The sequence below is a fragment of the Erythranthe guttata genome, chromosome 9, assembly GCF_056151865.1.
Source record: "Erythranthe guttata isolate IM_541 chromosome 9, IM_541, whole genome shotgun sequence".
NCBI lineage: Eukaryota > Viridiplantae > Streptophyta > Magnoliopsida > Lamiales > Phrymaceae > Erythranthe > Erythranthe guttata.
Genome location: NC_142541.1, coordinates 11,304,756 through 11,322,093, shown reverse-complemented (window position 1 = coordinate 11,322,093; position 17,338 = coordinate 11,304,756). Strand labels below are relative to the sequence as shown.

The window sequence follows — 17,338 nt, the reverse complement described above, 5'->3', positions numbered from 1 at the left end:
TTATTAATATAATTATTTATATCAAAACTAAATTCGAATTTTCATATTATTTATATTCATTGACATATAATACATCCAAGATAAATTATAAAAATTAATATATAACAATAATGATATTATAAGTATATAATATTTTAATTTTTATAAAATACATTGATAAATACTTTTTTAATTTCCAAATTGGAAACTTGTTAGAAATTTCATCCTTACCACTAGTTTTAATTTTTTCTATTGCAATTGAATAAATGTGTTTGACTCAATTTAAAAAAAAAATCAAATTTTAAATAAATAAAATATTTTTGCATAAATCCCCATATATTGAAGAAAATATGCACCAAACCCCCTTGTGTTTTGAAAAACTTGCATAGAATCCCCTAAATAGTTAACGGTGTTAAATGTTAACGGAATGGGGGATTTCATGCAAGGTAAAATAAAACACAGGGGGATTCTACGCAATAAAATTAACATAGGGGGGTTGGTGCATGTTTCCCATAACACAGGAGGGGGTTTATGCAGTTTACCCTAAATACCTACATTGCATTAAAAAAAAAATACAAAATAAGGAATTTTGCGGGGTACCCGCATTATGTTCATGAGGCAAGTTAGGGGTACCCTATTTATAGCAGCGTAGGGGCAAGGATTGCAGTACCCACCCCAAACCCGCTCTGTTGTCATCCTACACACTATTGTGTTTCTTGCATTCACACGACCCGTCTATTCACTACTCTCTTTGGCATTTTTTTTATGGTCAATTACTTTATAATCAATTACGGAACCTCTTGTGCTGTTAAATTATGATTTATTTTTTTAATATTTGTATGTACACCTCTTGAGTTATTTAGTACGGAAACTTCAACTTTTTAACGTTTCCGCGTTTTGGAAACGTTTCGTGTTGGAAACTTGAAGACACCTGTCGGCACCTTATGGGCCATTTTGCAATTTCTAAAAAGTTAAAAACATGTTTGAATAACAAATTTTCAGAAAAAAAAAAAATTCCAAATTATTTACGTGATTTAATGTAAATTGATTGTTGATAGTAAAATTATTTTTTTATGTTTGTATAAATGGCACATTACAAATAAGTCCATCAAGGGATATTTATTCATAAAGGGGTCCAGAAAAAAAAAATTTACAAAAAAATCCACACATTATCCAGATGTTTGTAAAAGACTAAAATAGCCCATCACATTTTAATATTAACTATACTACCATTTTAACACAGTAATATTGTTATATTAATCTCTAGCACAGTAATATTAACACAACAAAAGTCATTATTATTGTGTAATAGAGTAATATTAATATGTTGACCGTTCAACAAAGGTAAACATAATAAAAAGCCAAAAAAAATAATATTGATGTGGTTGACAGTGATATTACTGTCATCCACAGTAATATAGTAATATTACTGTAACAACAGTAATATTACCGTCAATCACAGTAATATTATTGTGTTTACAGTAATATTACAATGGTAGACAGTAATATTATTACGTTAATCCGTCAACAACTCAAACAAAATTAAAAACCAAAAAAAAAAATATTGATATGGTTGACAATAATATTGTTGTGTTTACAGTTATTTTACCGTCAACGACAGTAATATAATTACGTTGACTTGTCAACAAATCAAACAAAATAAAAAATAAAATAAAAAAGAACCAAAAAATAATAATATTGTCGCTGACTGTAATTGTACTATCAACGACATAAATGTACTGTCAACGACAGTACAATCGGGGGGGGGGGGGGGGGGGCTGTTGACCCCCCAATTTTTTTTTTATTGGTATTTTGGCACTATATTTTTTGAGTATTACGCCGGAAATCGGCGGCAAAAAAATAATTTCAGAAAAAAAAAAGTTTGAAAATAAAGAAGTCAAACTTGGATTTTTGTGGTCAAAATTGATTAAATTGGGATTACAATTAAGAATTGGGTGTAAAGGGTTGGGGGTAATTTTGTCATATACATTAATTTTTCCTTCATTTATAATACATAATAAATGGATCGGCTTATTGGCGAAACATATATAACCCCTGAACCTAGAATAATAAAGATTGTTGGTCAGGGACTTATGCACAAAAACTCCAATATATAAAATGAATTTATAAATAGATAAAAACTTATATATGTCTATATAGAATATTTATAAATACACCACTATACATTTAATATTTACACGTTTCTCCTAAGTTCCTGTATTTTCATTTTTGGAACATGCCGTTTTCCTATTTCCCCGTATCGCCGTTGTCGTGTTCCTGCTAGAGGTAATATTTTCCCCTCACAATGTGAATAGTAAAGAATCTTTTAAATAAAAAGAATATTCCTCCAAAAATTCAATTTTCAACCATGTTACTATCAGGGGTGTAATTGCAAGATTTTATTTATTTATTGGGGCTGATTATAATATCTTATAATATAAAATTTTGTTGATACATAATTATTGCACAGCTTATTTTTTTGTTGGCCATTTCATTTACAACTTTCTCTCTCTCTCTCATTGTATTTATGTATAATCAAATTATGATTTGTTTGCGTTTTCTAATTGAAGTTGTTTCAACAAACAACAAAAGTTGTTAAAAACAACAAATGCGTTTGCAATAAAAAATAAAAAAAGTGGGTTCGATTCCCATAGACGGCGTAATATTAAAGTTTATAATTATTTTCATCGAGATAAGAAGCAATATGATGAGGCAAATCAACTTCCTCGAAATATTAGATCCCTCATTGTTTTAGATCGGGTTGGTACTCATAACTTTCGTCGTTTCAAATGATGATAAACGGATTGAATTCGTTTCAAATGTGGAGGTTTATGGCTTCAGTTTTCAGATTGGCAGTTTCGCCCCTACATGGGGCCTTTTGGTGATTTATACTTGCACTAGAAGCGCAAATGGGGGTCACTTTGGATTTTCAGCAAGTTTAGTCTTCATAGGCAGCCTTTTTAGTTTATTTCTTTCTCACCCCTTCGGGTGTAATTTTGTTAGGGCTTGCTCCCACTTTTTATTAACATTGTAGGGGTACTCTTTTTCCTTGTGCAGGTCCACAAAGTTTTAACGAGGCCCCATATACTTTTTCGATAATGGAATAATAAAGTCTTTTTGGCAAAAGAAAAAAAAAAGAATTAAAAAATAAAAATAAAAACTGCAAATCACAATTTGAAATAGAAAAAAAAAATTATAATAATATTATAGGATGTGCAATAACAATCTAAATAGTTTGCTAATAGGATAATATTTTCACAAGAATTTAAAGTTATCACATATAATAAATTAAGGGGTTTTTGTGCATAAGTCCACCAAGCATCTTTATTATTCTAGGTTTAGGGGCTATATCTTTTTCACCAATAAGCCCATCCCTTTAATATTTATTATAAATAAAGGAAACATTCATGTATATGCCAATATTACCCCCAATTCTTAATTGTAACCCCAATTTAATCAATTTTGTCCACAAAAATCCAATTTTGACCACAAAAATCCAATTTTGACTTTTTTTTTTCAAAAACTTTTTTTTGCCGCCGGATTCCGGCGTTGACTTTTTTTCTTTTTTTTCTTCCGGATTTTTTCGCCTGTTTCCATTGTTGACTTTTTTTTTCTTTCTTTCTTTTCTTCCGGATTTTTTCGCCGGTTTCCGGCGTTGACTTTTTTTAGTGTTCTTTTAAGTTTTTTTTTTTTTTTTTTTATTTTTTTTTTTACGCCCGCCGCTAAACGTTGACCGTAATTGTGCTGTCACTGACAGTAAATTAACGTAATTATACTGTCAATGACAGTTAATTAATGTAATTGTACTGCCGTTGACAATACATTTATGTAATTGTTCTGCCGTTGACAGTAAATTAACGTGATATTATTATTTTTTATTTTTGTTATATTTTTTATTTTGTTTGATTTGTTGACAAGTCAACGTAATTATATTACTGTCGTTGACAGTAAAATAACTGTAAACACAATAATATTACTGTCAACAACATCAATATTATTATTTTTTTGGGTTTTTTGTTTTGTTTGAGTTATTCACGGAGTAACGTAATAATATTACTGTCTATTATTGTAATATTACTGTAAACACAATAATATTACTGTGGTTGACGGTAATATTACTGTTGTTATAGTAATATTGTTGTCAACCACATCAATATTATTATTTTGTTTGGATTTTTTTGTTTGTTTGACTTATTCACGGAGTAACGTAATAATATTACTGTCTATTATTGTAATATTACTGTGGTTGACGGTAATATTACTGTTGTTATAGTAATATTACTGTCACTCACAGTAATATTAATTCTTTTGACTTTTTATTATGTTTACATTTGTTAAACGATCAACATAGTAATATTACTCTATTACACAATAATAATGAGTTTTGTTGTGTTAATATTACTGTGCTAGAGATTAATATAGCAATATTACTGTGTTAAACTGTAGTTTAGTTAATTTTATTGTGTTTAACAGTAATATAGTTAATATTACTGTCAATCACATCAATATTGCTGTTTAAACGAAAAAAAAAAAAATCGAAAAAGTCAACCCCGGAAACCGGTGAAAAAATCCGGAAGAAAAAAAAAATTGAAAAGTCAACGCCGGAATCCGGCGGAAATTTTTATTTTTATTTTTTGAAAAAAAAAAGTTTTGGGTCAAAATTGAATAATTTGTGAAATTTGGGGTCAAATTGAGGTTAAATTAAGTTAAGGATGAAATTGGAGCATATTAAAGTATGAGGTGCTATTTTAGTCTTTTACAAAAATCCGGACCATATGTGGACTTATTGGTAAATGAGTTTTTTGTCTTGATCTCTTTATGAATAAGTACCCATTGATGGGCTTATTTGTAATAACCCCATAAATTAAACTTCAAAGACCAAAATGAATGTAAATTATTAAAAATTTGCCCCTAAACTAAAATTGTATCTTCTAATACAACCCATCCCAAAGCAGTTGTAAAAAATGTATTTCATTTGTCTCTAACTTCGACTTTCAGCTTTGCTTCCATAAATTGGTCATCCAATACAACCTTAAACAATGAGAGTGCTACATGTGAGTTGAATTTTGCAAATAAGACGGATTGCGTAATTTTGTCTTATCTAAGTTGGGGCGATCGTAATTTACCTTATTTTTCATCTAATTAAAATCATGGCGGCGGATATATGCAAGCCTAATTTTTTTTTCTTTGTTAAAACACCATAAAATGGTTCCTTAGTTAAAGACCATAAATTAACCTAATTTTCTTATATCAAGACCAAAGAAAATGAATATGTCCTTATCCACAAGGTTTCTCATAAATCGGCATGCCATCGCCAATATTGTCCAAGAAAATAGGTATTCCAATTTTTTTTACAAAAGTCGGCACGTGGTTACCGGTTTTTGTAACAAAAATCGGTCTGTAAATACCGATTTCTGGTATCGACGACTTTTTTTTTTCAAAAAAAAAAAATGATCCATAAGCTAAAATAAACGGTTAATACATACATCTTTGCGTTCTCCACCCTCATAAACCACCATCTCCTTGTTTTCTGTCTACATTGTGAATGTTTGGTGTGTATTATATTATTGGGTAAATAGCACTTAACCCCCTTGTGGTTTGGACATTTTGCACATGACCCCCTTATGGTATGAATTTAGGCACATAACCCCCTTGTGGTTTTGAGATTTTGCACATGACCCCCTTATAGTATGAAATTAGGCACATAACCCCCTTGTGGTTTTGAAATTTTGCACATAACCCCCTTATGGTATGAAATTAGCACATAACCCCCTTGAATAGAAAACTGGAAATACTAAATTACCCCTATCAAGTCAAAAATTCTTGTTTTAATTTAAAAATAAGGGTAAATTACAAACACCCCCCTGAGGTATGGTCAAATTACAAAAACACCCCTCTTGTTTGGATAATTACAACCACCCCCTCAGCTCCTCAAATTTAGTGGAATCTTCGAGATTATATGAAATATTATCACTTTTGTACCCTTTTTATACCATTCAAACTCTACATTATGAAGCAAGATGATCATAATATGTGATTTTTAGCTTGTGTATATTAGTTTGTGGTGCATCGAAAACTGTATTTTTACACAAAACGAGTACAAACTAGAGCACATTCCACGGAATCTAGATGATTATGTTGAATTTGGCACAATAAGGGTGGAGGTGTAAGAAAAAATCATAGTTGAGGGGGGTAGATGTAATTATCCAAACAAGAGGGGGGTTTTTGGAATTTGACCATACCTCAGGGGGTGTTTGTAATTTACCCTAAAAATAATTATTCTATAAAATGAAAAGCTTAATGTATTTTTTTGTAAAATGAGAAACATAATATATTATTGTGTGTTTTTTTAATTAACAGCACAAAAGGTATAAAATATTAGTTATTGTAGGATTGACAAGTTATTCGATTTTAAAAATCAATTTGAAAATATTTAACATTATCATTAATTATGATTATTATATTACTATTTTCTATATAATATATTATATTATAGTTGTTATCGAACTTTAATTTTTTTAAGAAACAAAGTCTTTATTTTTTTTTTATTCTTTTGGAACAATCTAAAAAAACATTTCTCTAAAGTTGAAATGAAAATTAAATTAAAAAAAAATATATATATGTGCGGTAAAATAGAAAAAACCACAATAATATATTATATTTCTCATTTTACAAAAAAATACATTAAGCTTTTCATTTTATAGAATAATATTTTTAAATTAAAACAAGAACTTTTGTCTTGATAGGGGTAATTCAGTCTTTTCCAGTTTTCTGATCAAGGGGGTTATGTGCTAATTTCATACTATAAGGGGGTCATGTGCAAAATCTCAAAACCACAAGTGGGTTATGTGCCTAATTTCCTACCATAAGGGGGTCATGTGCAAAATCTCAAAACCACAAGGGGGTTATGTGCCTAAATTTATACCACAAGGGGGTCATGTGCAAAATGTCCAAACCACAAGGGGGTTAAGTGCTATTTACCCTATATTATTTTGTTGTGTAGGGTTCTTGGTGGGTTTATGAAGAAGAAGGGGAAGGGTATTTTTAAATTGTGAAATAATGGATGAGTTTGTGAGTTTATGTATTTTATTTGGTCTTGCACAAAGGAAAGAGTTTTTTTTTTTTTAATGTTTTTTGTTTTAAATTTGTTCTTGAATTTCATTAAGGGTAATTAGTACTTTTATGTTGGAGATCTTGAACAAAGAAATTTGTGGATTTGCATATATCCACCGCCTAAAATCATATACGTTTATGTTTGTCCCATTAGTTGAGATAATATAAACTAGGTTTCACCCATGTAATTCACGTGGTAACATTTCTAAAGGGAAAAATGAAGAAAATGAAAAATAAAAAACATAAGTAGATAATTTTTGTTGGATAGTCATAACTGGTTTTAAGGTGTTAACATCCGATTATATTTAGGGAAAATTAGCAAGAACCCCTCATCTAGGAAATGTAGTTAAGAGAAACTCCCTCCCAAAAATAATTAGAGAAAACCCCTTTAACGAATATTCCATTCAAATGTGATTTTCAGAATTCCAAAACTACCATTAAATGGTCGTGACATCTTTTGGGACCATTTACAGCTTTCTAAGCAGCGACAAGTGGGTCTGCCCCAAAAAAAAGAAAAACAAAAAAATAAAGAAGATGATACGAACCCCGTAGAACTTGTTACGAGACCCAATACCCTACGCGGAAGCAAGATCGAAGACACCAAAAAACAAAGATTCAGATTTGGCGGAAGCACGAAATAATGACTCCATAGCTATAAAGAGCTAGAAACCATTATTATCAAGGTGAAATATAATATTGACCCCGTGGTTATAAAGAACCAGAAACCAATATTATGGCGCTAAGAAAATTACAAGAATCCACTTGTAAAATCCCGAAGGTTGCTGTAGAACAGCGAAGGAGAATTAATCTCACCAAATACTCAAAATATTATTAAAATTCGTCCAATAAAATAAGCCAAATTGGCAACCTATTTATAAGATCTAAAAAGACTCATTTTTCACAAGGAAAAGGACTCATACCTAATCTAAAATAAGGAAACTTATAAATAAGCAAATCCTAACAATAAAAGACTCTAAAATAATAAAAACATAATAAATCCTAAATTAAAAACGTGAATAAGTAAATTAAATAACTTGATCTTCAAGTCGACTTCTCGATCACCCTTCTTAACTCGCGTAGACATTGGGCTATGCACGTGCATGCAATTAAAGCTCAATTTCGACACTGTTCCACTTCGAATATCTCTTTGCTCAAAACATGAAAGTTGTAGATCTTTCAGTTAGCTTTCCGAATAATTTTGAATCAGCTTAAATGGACTTAAGAGGCGAGAGTTATAACTCGAATTGTAAACTGCCACAAATAGGTGAGAATCTCGGATGCATGGAATTCGACTTGTCCAACGAATTCTTCTCTTTCGTTTCTTCCAATTCCTCAACAAGGACTCTTCAAAGGCCTGATTCGAGCGTTTATTATTCAATTCCAATACGAACGGCTCCATTAATCTCACTCGCTTTCTCTTCTTCCAATTCTTCATCTTTGAGCTTGCTTGGATCGTATCATACTCCCCCTCTTTAAAAGGATTCGTCCTCGAATCCGGACAAATATCACAAGGAGTATAAACACAATCGATCTCATGATCAATCTCTCTCGTTGGCAGCAAACTTACACATCTCTCCACCACATCGCAGAAGACACCATCTTCATCGGCTTGCATTGAAAGAGTTTGCAATCCGGTTAGCTCGACACTAGCTTCGATGCATGGCTGGATCATATCATTCTCCATCTCTTCAAAAGGATTCGCCCTCGAATCCGAACCTTCTTTTTCTTGAATAGGTGGCGCGGGTTTGCAATTTTCTTCCCTCTTGGACTCGACCTCAACATTCTCACTCACTTCGTCCTCAACTAGCGCATCAATAACTCCCAAATCAGTTTCAGTGTTCTCTTTCTCAAAAGCTTGACGAGTATCTTCCTTTTCAAGTGGCGATAAAGAATCACCCATTCTTATCAATTGCTCGTAGTCTCCTTTGTCTTGTAGAATTTCCTCTGCTTTGGGCTTTTGTAATGGTTCTCTCGTTTGGCTCGTTGAAGATCTCCTATGTGATTTCAAACTCGATGAACTCCTTTCTTCTAACTTAGTAATTTGCCTCAAGCTTTGCATCTTCAATTCCCTATAATAATGGGCAGGAACAAACCTCTTTCTCATAACTGCCTTCATGGTCTCCCAATCATCAATTGGTGGTTCTCCACAACGGCGCCTAGTTAAGACAAATTGATCCCACCAAGTAATTGCATAGTCAATGAACGCTTCGACGACGAGCTTCACCTTCTTATTCTCGGAATAATAATGATAATCGAATACGAGCTCAAGCTTTCTTTCCCATTGAATGTATGCATCAGGATCACTCTTACCTTGGAAAGATAGTATTGTCAACTTGAGTCAGCTGAAGTTTTGATCTACGCCATCTCTTTCTCGACCAAAATATCCTCGGCTCGATCTATCCATTCCAGACCCTCGTCCCATACTCTCCCTCCTTGATTTTGTAGCGTTCACACCAACATTTCCATCACGATCTACCTCTTTATCGGGATAAGGTATAACTGGTTGGTGAACATCACGTTGTATGTATGGCCCTCGAACATGTTGATCTTCGCGTAGTTCCTTTATTTGGGTAACAATTCCTTCCATCCGATCTTGGAGATCCTGGAAGCGTTTTTCCATTGACGACATCCTACGTTGCTCACTTCTTTCTCCTTTATAACCGCCCTTATCGGACATGATCAAAGCAATATTTTTTTTGACACTAATAAACCCTAACTTAGGCTGGAAGGAAAACTAAACAAAAATAAATTACGAATAGTTTTTTTTTTTTTGGTTTTTTTTTTATAGACTATAGACAAACCCTAACTTAGACTATAAGAAGCTTCAAACAAAAATAAATTTCGAATTTGTTTGTTTTTTTTTTTTTTTTTTGGTTTATGGACTCTAAATAAACAAAAAGAAAGAGTAGAAGACTCAACAACAATAGACACGAAACGAAAAACAAAACGAAGACACGAAAAAAAGGACTGACTCAACAATCAAGATAAAGGATAGGCGAAACCTGTTTTGGATGTTGGCTCTAGTTGGTCCCATAGAACTTGTTACGAGACCCAATACCCTACGCGGAAGCAAGATCGAAGACACCCAAAAACAAAGATTCAGATTTGGCGGAAGCACGGAATAATGACCCCATAGCTATAAAGAGCTAGAAACCATTATTATCAAGGTGAAATATAATATTGACCCCGTGGTTATAAAGAACCAGAAACCAATATTATGGCGCTAAGAAAATTACAAGAATCCACTTGTAAAATCCCGAAGGTTGCTGTAGAACAGCGAAGGAGAATTAATCTCACCAAATACTCAAAATATTATTAAAATTCGTCCAATAAAATAAGCCAAATTGGCAACCTATTTATAAGATCTAAAAAGACTCATTTTTCACAAGGAAAAGGACTCCTACCTAATCTAAAATAAGGAAACTTATAAATAAGCAAATCCTAACAATAAAAGACTCTAAAATAATAAAAACATAATAAATCCTAAATTAAAAACGTGAATAAGTAAATTAAATAACTTGATCTTCAAGTCGACTTCTCGATCACCCTTCTTAACTCGCGTAGACATTGGGCTGTGCACGTGCATGCAATTAAAGCTCAATTTCGACAGTGTTCCACTTCGAATATCTCTTTGCTCAATACATGAAAGTTGTAGATCTTTCAGTTAGCTTTCCGAATCAGCTTAAATGGACTTCAGAAGCGAGAGTTATAACTCGAATTGTAAACTGCCACAAATAGGTGAGAATCTCGGATGCATGGAATTCGACTTGTCCAACGAATTCTTCTCTTTCGTTTCTTCCAATTCCTCAACAAGGACTCTTCAAAGGCCTGATTCGAGCCTTCATTATTCAATTCCAACACGAACGCTCCATTAATCTCACTCGCTTTCTCTTCTTCCAATTCTTCATCTTTGAGCTTGCTTGGATCGTATCAGAAGAGATCAACAGCACAGAAACCTCAGTTGGTTCTCCCTCTTCTTCTCCAATTCTCTCTCTCTCTCTCTCCTTTTTCAGCCTTTGAATCGTCATTTCTTCAGGTTTATTTTTTATCATCTGAGTCTGAATTATTTCGGTGTATTTTAAGTTATGAAACTGACCCAATGGTTCCGATGCAGGACCCACATGTTTCTTCCTTGCCCTTGTCGCCCACCCTTTGCATCTATAATTTATAACTGTGCCCTTGCATGATTAACAATTTCTCTTATTTTTTGTTTTCACTTAAGACCAGTACTTGATTTATATCTAGGTCGTCGAAGCGGAGGCGGAGGGCGGCGAGGCTAGAGGCGAGCTCGATGTTTGGGCTGTCGAAGAAGAGATTCTCTTGGAAGTATGTGCGGCCGTGGTAGTGAAGGGAGAGGATGGCAGAGAGACGCTCGTGGCGGAGGATGGGAGGCGGATCTTAAAAAAATGGGGTTGTGGTTGACGCCGTAGTAGGGTTGGCAGCGGTGTGGTGATGATGGTATGTTTAAGTTCAAGGATTGTGGGTGAGATGAAGTCGCAAGGTATGGGATGGAATGGGATGAAGTTGCAAGGATTATGGGATGGTGGGGCGTTGCGACGGCGCGGGAGGCAGATTTAGGATTTTTTGGAGGATCAGGCGGAGGACGACGCATGTAGAGAAATTCGCGCAGGCTGGAACCTTAATCGACTACGTACATGTTCAATAGTCGATTAAGCTTATCGACTATGCTCTGATAGTCGATTAAGGTTAATCGACTCCAATTTTTAATTTTTTTTGGATTTTTTGTTTATTGATTCCAACATTATAAATCAATTATAATGTTTGTATATTTTTTTTTGTAAAATATGGTTGATTTTGCATTGTCTTGTAGTTTTAATTTGTTATTTTTAGAAGTTAGTTCCTTAATTGACTATGCTTATATCTCATAGTCGATTTATATATCTGATATAGAAAAAAAAAGTTAAAAAATGAAAAAAAAAAAAAAAAAAAAAAAAGACATGGCTGATGGGTCATGGGCGGATAGTGCTGTAAGGTGGAGGGAGATAATTGAAAAAAAAATGGGTGGCTGAAATTATGAGTGAATTTTTCTCAAATGGTACAAAATAGTTTGGGTCTCTCCCCAGTGACGGAACCAGGTATATATAGTTGGGGGGGCCGAAATTTTAGATGGTATTCTAAAAGTTTGTAGGGGCGCGACTTGCTCGAGGGTACGTACTGTAGTCGATTTTTCTAAGGATATTATATATGTAGATGAATTACGTGAATGTGTGATATTGTTAAAAAATAAAATAAAAAATCAATATTGATTAGAAATATAGAATCCAGTATCAAATTTGAAAGAAAACTAAGTTGACAAAATATATATATTATTTCTTAAGGTTGCTAATACATAACAACATATAATTAAAATAATATATTAGTAATTAGTAGTAAATAAACAAAACCATGGGGGGTCATGGCCCCTTGCCTGCCCAGCCCTAGTTCCGCCAATGACTCTCCCTATTAAAAGAAGTATTGAGGGGTTATAACAAAAAGTTTATATATATATATATATATAATAAACAATATTACACAGGTAGAGAAGCTTATAAGGTTCTAGCAGATCGAAACATACTCATATCCGTTTATTAACACTAGGCCAAATTTTATTTTGAAGCGACTTTTTGTTTGCGACGAAAACTGTATCGACTTATAAGTCGATATCCCCCGTTTGAATAAGAATCAAATCATTCTCGGGGGTGGGAGTCGATAAACCATAATCTGATCATTCAAGCAAACACATTCATTGGTTCTCGAGATATATATATATATATATATATATATATATATATATATATATATATATATATATATATATATATATATATATATATATATATATATCAGTCATGCATACACAAATTTCGATATTTACGACGAAAACGTACGTAGCCATCTTGCAACTATATATATATATATATATATATATATATATATATATATATATATATGCTGCTGTCACAACTTCACAAGATTACCAACTGATAGATAATGAAGGAACTCATTACAGTTGAGAATCAAAATAACATATTTTTTTCCGAAAATAATTTAACAGAATAAAAACAGTGGTTAATTAAGTCCGATATTATTGTGTCTTATATATTATATCTAAATAATAATTAAAAAACTATATCCTTTATTATTTAATTACTCAATTTTCCTCGTTTAAAAAGACAAGTATATAAACCTATGATTAGTTCTAATCCAACTAGGATATATCTCCTATCCTTATATATATTGTATTTGTAGAACTGATGTTTTGTGGAAAACATTTCGATTTATTTTATTCTTCTCATAGAGAGGAAGATATATACACGTAAATCTATTCTATTCTAAGAAATATAAATGTACAAGGAAACAAATTATTCTCCATAATTACTGATTCCTAGAATAAAGATTAATTGCAACAGTCTCGGGATTTGATCTAATCCCTCATGCTAACACTCCCCCTTAAGTTGATGTGCATAGATGTCTATCATGCTCAACTTGCTGATCACTTCATGAAATATCCTTCCCGAGACAGCTGTCGTGAGGATATCTGCAAGTTGGCTCTCCGACTTGACGAATGGAAACTGAATAATCTTTTGGTCGAGTTTTTGTCTAATAAAAAGACGATCGATTTCAACATGTTTAGTGCGGTCATGTTGTACCGGATTTTGGGCAGTTTGAATTGCAGCTTTGTTATCACAAAATAAACTCATGGGACTTGAACACTTAATTCCGAGATCTCTCAGAATTTTTTTAATCCATAGCAACTCACATAAACCATGCGCCATTCCTCGAAATTCCGCTTCCGCACTCGAGCGAGCAACAACCTTTTGTTTCTTGCTCCTCCAGGTCACAAGATTTCCTTCTACAAATGTGAGATAACCTGAAGTAGATCTCCTGGTTGATGAATCTCCTGCCCAATCGGCATCGGTGTAGCCTTCAATGGTGGAATTTTCATTCTTTGAGTAGAGTAGCCCTTTTCCTGGAGAGCCTTTCAAGTACCTCAATATTCTATGCACTGCAATCATATGTTCTTCACTTGGAGCATGCATAAATTGGCTTACAACACTCACGGCATAGGCAATATCCGGTCTCGTATGAGTTAGATAGATCAACTTTCCCACTAGTCGTTGATAACGACCTACATCTACCAGGCTTTGACTAGAAGAAATTCCAAGTTGATGATTTGTTTCCATCGGTGTTTCAACGGGCTTACATGTTAGCATTCCAGTTTCAGTCAATAAGTCCAAAACATACTTTCGTTGGGAAAGAGAGATTCCATGTCTTGATCGTGACACTTCACTTCAATACCTAAGAAATATCGCATTTGTCCAAGATCTTTCATTTCAAACTTCGTAGATAAATATTTCTGTAGCTCATCCATTTCTTCATGATCATTGCCGGTCAAGACCATATCATCTACATACACAATCAATGTCGTTATCTTTTCTCCTTGGCGTTTAATAAATAAAGTGTGATCAAAGTTACTCTGTTTGTAACCAACCAACTTCATTGCTGATGTAAATCTCCCGAACCAAGCTCTAGGTGATTGTTTAAGTCCATACAATGACATTTTCAGCTTGCATACGCTATTTGTTTGTGCAGATTTAAGCTTAACACCTGGTGGAAGATCTATGTACGCGTATTCTTCTTCTAGATCACCATTTATAAAGGCATTTTTTACGTCGAATTGTCGTAAAGGTCAATCGCGATTTGCTGCAATGGAGATGAGAATGCGAACAGTATTGAGCTTAGCTACTAGTGCAAAGGTTTCACGATAATCAATACCGTACTTCTGTGTGTAACCCTTTGCTACCAATCGTGCTTTATACCTATCAATGCTTCCATCAGCTTTAAGCTTCACGGTGTACACCCACTTACATCCGACCGTTTTCTTTCCCCCGGGCAGCGGAACTAATTCCCAAGTTACATTCTTTTTCAGAGCCTCCATCTTTTCATTCATTGCCTTAATCCACCTTGAATCTGTTAACGCTTCCTGCACACTATTAGGAATATATACTTTGGATAATTGATCAACAATCAGAGCATATGAATCTGAAAGTCAGTGAGTAGAGATATAATTATTAATGGGGTATTTGGCATTTGCTTTGAGGTCAGGTTCATGTTGTTTCTTTGGAATACCACTGTTTGATCTTGGTGGAAAACGAGCAGGAGAACAATTCTTATTAAAAAGGGAATCGATAGTTACCTCAGGTGTAGCACTAGTTTGGACATTCTGGGAAAACTCTCCAGTTAGTGGTTTTAATACGGCTTCTTCGGACAATGATTTATCACTTTCTGGTGGTAAATCATCATCATTCTCCAACAAATGAGGCAAATCTGGAGCTTCATCAGACATGTCGGACTTAGAAGTAGTAGGGTGATCATGGGGTAGATTATGTGTACTCAATATTTCTTCCATTGCCTCCAGCTCCAAGTACTCTGCTTCACAATTTTTTTGTCCACTATTTAATCCATTAATCTCTGAATCTTCATTCGGTTTCTCCCCCGGAAGAGATGAGCCCGAAACACCCCCGGTGTAGTATGGTTCACTCTCACGGAAAGAGACACTTAAAGTGACATGCAATTTCTTATTCACTGGGTCATAACATCTAAATCCTTTCTGAAAATCTGAGTAGCCGACAAAGATACATCGTTTTGCACAAGGGTCCAATTTACTTCGTAAGACTTTAGGGATATGAACATATGTTGTACACCCAAAAACTCTAGGTTCAAGATTTGGTACATGCGAAATAGAGCAAAAGGAATTTAGCTGTTGTTGGGGAGTTTGGAAGCCAATAACTCGAGAAGGAACGCGATTAATAAGGTAGACAGCAGATTTTACCGCCTCTGCAGAATAAAACCGTGGCACGTTCATCCCAAAAATACATGCACGTACAACCTCCATAATCTGCCTATTTTTCCTCTCCGCTAGACCATTTTGTTGCGGTGTATACGTGCAAGAAGTATGATGTCTTATCCCTAGTTGGCTAAGATACTCTTTAAATGAAACACCAACGAATTCCATGGCATTGTCAGACTGCCAAATTCGAATTTGCCGTTGATATTGGGTCTTCACCATGCTATAAAATTCCTTAAATGTTGTAAACAAATCACTTTTATGATGGAGTAAGGATACCCAAGTGAATCTTGTGCATTCATCTATGAAAGTAACGAAATAGCGAGTTTTTGAATTGTATGGAACCGTTGCAGGTGCTCAAATATCGGAATGTATAACAAAAAATGGTTATGAACTTTTATTCATACTTGGTAAATAAGGAATTCGATGGCTTTTGCCAATTCACAGACATCACATTTAAAATACGAAACACCCAAATCAAAAAATAAAAACGGTCTAAGTTTTTTGAGATAACCAAAAGAAATATGCTCCAATCTCCTATGCCATAACCATACGTTTGCCTGAATCTTCTCAATTCCGCTAGTTTGAAATGTCTGGCTGAATTTATTTTCCCCCTTTTTAGTTAATTCCAAGTAGTAGAGCTTCTGCTATTTAACACCATAACCAAGAGTCTTCCAAGTTAGAATGTCCTGGAAGATACAAAACGAAGGCCAAAAGGTTACAACACAGTTAAGGGACGAGGTAATTTGGCTAACAGACAAAAGATTATACTCAAGTGTGGGAACAATCAAGACATAATCAAGTTTTAATGTATTTGATAGTATAATAGATTGAGAGGATGAGTGAATGGATTGTAGATTATTTGAATCTCTAGTCATATGATCGGATGCTCCTGTGTCAATAATCCAAGTACTATTCCTAGTAGTGACAGAAAAAACATCAACCTTACCAGAAATACCTGGTTGAGCTACGTTGACAATGGGTTATGATTTTTCCTCTTGAATTGCTCGAATGTCCCCTTGCGTTGTTACTGCTACTTTGCCAGTAACAGTTTTTCTTGGTTTCTTTGAAAAATCCCACCATTCTGGATAGCCAATGATTTCATAACATCGTTGTTTCGAGTGTCCCGTTTCAGCACAATGACTACAAAGGAAAGTATTATTTTTTCCTGTTGGTGGGTTATTTCGTCCCCTGTTTCGGTGAACCACCATGGCTGAGGTTTTAGAGACTGATCGAGAACTTCCCATAATCTGCATTTGTTGAGCATCCCTTCTTATATACGCATATATACTCTCTAGATCCAACTTTGGGTCCTTCCGCAAAATCTCGCCACGAACTTGATCAAATTCATCATCGAGCCCGTTCAGGAATATGTGAACACGCAGCCTCGCCATAATG

At 33.9% G+C, this 17,338-nt stretch overlaps 1 pseudogene; it reads right to left on the bottom strand.

Moving 5' to 3' along the window:
• Window positions 1–13,529: 13,529 nt before the first annotated feature.
• Window positions 13,530–14,276, bottom strand: LOC148768082 (secreted RxLR effector protein 161 pseudogene; annotated as a pseudogene).
• Window positions 14,277–17,338: the final 3,062 nt, after the last annotated feature.